Below are 2,631 nucleotides of genomic sequence, written 5' to 3' on the forward strand. Positions count from 1 at the left end.
TTCACTCTCTGGTTTTTTTTTTCACTTGTCTTATATTATTATAGGCAATAGATGGAACAGAGAGACAAAGGAGAAAATAGAGTCTAGGGATACAATATCTCAGAAGGTCCTTATAATCATTTAGAGAGCATGTCATAAAAAAAGAAAATGTTAAAAAGTATATATCAGAGCAATAAAGTACAGGAAATAAGTTCCAATGCTGTTGTATTATTTACTCAAAATGTACAAAGTATAAAGTGGAAAATCACACATACCACATATTCATACACACTTTAAACATACAATCTATTTATTCAAAATAGAATATTATTGCCCAGCATTACTGAAAACTTTTAAAATAATGCTACAAGCATACTCCTGGAAGAGTGATTTACAATGTATTCACAGTCTAATAAACATAAGTAGGTTTTCAGAAGCAGTGCAGGTATAAATAAAATTAAAAAAAACTATTTGAGACGAAAGATTAAAAAACTATGCATTACCATGTATAGCACCTAACTCTCAGACCTATGTACATATTAATTTAGCATTTACTACCATATTTTCCTATGTATAAGATGCACCTTTTTCAAAAATTTTGGGATCTAAAAACTGGGTATGTCATATACAGTGGTTGTAGATAATTTTACTTGCATTCTGCGCTTTTTCGTGCTTGTTTTTGCTCTCATTGTTGAAGACAGTGATTCATCATCAGACACAGATAAGGACAAGCTAATGGATTGGAGTTTTGACAGTGATGAGGAGCTGTATATATTTTATGATGAACAAAACTTGAGTTTAATAACTTTACGTAATACAGTTTGTTTTTTTCAAAATCCGGGCCCCAGAATTAAAGTGCGTCTTATACAGGGCAAAATACGGTAAATATTAATAAATGAATGAAACCCTATAATAACTCTTACAAAATTCAGATAAAAATATTTTTAAAAATCTTTTCTTTTTATTTTTTTGTAAGCAACGCTTCTGTGGCAGATGAGCAAAACTGTCTGACACAATCTGAGCTTGCTATAGCAACCAAGTCTATCCTAGGGCAGCGCTCTCTCTTCTATGAAACAAGCCATCTTATAGACTTGGACAGTGGTAAAAAAAATCATTTTTCACTCTTGACATTATCATATGTCTCTCTACGATAATCAGACTTTTTAACAACATTATCATATATCTATGATAAATAAGACTTTTTGCAAAACTTGACATTATCCTGTCTTATTTTTCAAAATGAAACATATTTGGGCAAAAATATGCTATAAATTTGAAGTATAATTTAATCCATTAGAATAACTTTATTAAACATGTTGATTACATACCATGGAGAGCAGACAACACTGATATAGGATGAATCTAAACACTATGGTTCTAGAAGACAGGAAAAATATAGGTAATTGAGTTCCACAAAAGAAATTGTCTTTATAATTCCAATCAAGGTATTTATTCATTCTATCTTTTACTAATATTATTTGGAAGTTTAAGTGAAACTGTAAAAAAAAACATAGCTAATTAACTGTTAATTACAAAATGCTAGTCCTTTTATTCCATTTATAAAATCTTGGTCAATATTTTAATGGCGAATGTACTTTCAGAATTTGGGTCTCTCTACATAGAAATATTAAGGATTTTGAAGCCATTTGAATTTAAGCTTTAAATGAGATGGCTCACTACCCTACTTTATCAGCGTAAAGTTACTTTAATGTCTAATGCAAAACACCTTAATGTCTACTAAAAAGGATCCTACAATAGGCATACATCTTGTACACATTCATTTATTTGTTCTCAACTGCTATTGATTTTTTTTTAATTTTTTAAATTTATTTTATTTTATTTTATTTTTTACAGAGACAGAGAAAGAGAGTCAGAGAGAGGGATAGACAGGGACAGACAGACAGGAACGAAGAGATGAGAAGCATCAATCATTAGTTTCTCGTTGCACATTGCAACACCTTAGTTGTTCATTTATTGCTTTCTCATATATGCCTTGACCATGGGCCTTCAGCAGACCAAGTGACCCTTTGCTTAAGTCAGCGTCCTTGGGTCTAAGCTGGTGAGCTTTGCTCAAACCAAATGAGCCTGCGCTCAAGCTGGCAACCTTGGGGTCTCAAACCTGGGTCCTCGGCATCCCAGTCCGACGCTCTATCCTCTGCACCACCATTTGGTCAGGCTCAACTGCTATTTATTTATTTAAATATTTGCATCCCTGGAATATTATGAGCTTCTTGAAAATAAAGTTTAGTCAAATCTTTATTGCCAATAACTAGGACAGTGGCTGACCACACATAGACATTTGATAAATGTTTGTGTATCAGATTTTTTATTTGTTAGAACAAAAATACTATACTGTTTAAAATTTTATTTTACAGATATGGAATACAAAAAACTAAACAAAATAAAAAAACTCTGCTCATTAATTAGGCATGTGGTATGCCTATAGTGGTAACAAGAGCAGAAGTATATACCCTGTTGTCTTATTCTAGGACTGCTTCACACTCTATTTCACAGCATAAGTCCTGAATACATTTTAGAATTTTAAGAGCATAGTAGGCCTGACCAGTTGGCTCATGGGGGAGCATCAGCCGGAGTGTGGATGTCCTAGATTCAATTCCTAGTCAGGGTACAAAGGAGAATCAACCATCTGCT

General features: G+C 32.6%; 1 non-coding gene across 1 annotated transcript; it reads left to right on the forward strand.

Moving 5' to 3' along the window:
- The first annotated feature begins 952 nt into the window (after nt 1–952).
- On the forward strand, nt 953–1,079 carry LOC136389831 (small nucleolar RNA SNORA28). Its single transcript, XR_010748395.1, has one exon. It is a non-coding gene; the product is annotated as a small nucleolar RNA SNORA28 (small nucleolar RNA).
- The last annotated feature ends 1,552 nt before the right edge of the window (nt 1,080–2,631 follow it).

This window comes from Saccopteryx leptura, chromosome 1 (genome assembly GCF_036850995.1).
Source record: "Saccopteryx leptura isolate mSacLep1 chromosome 1, mSacLep1_pri_phased_curated, whole genome shotgun sequence".
NCBI lineage: Eukaryota > Metazoa > Chordata > Mammalia > Chiroptera > Emballonuridae > Saccopteryx > Saccopteryx leptura.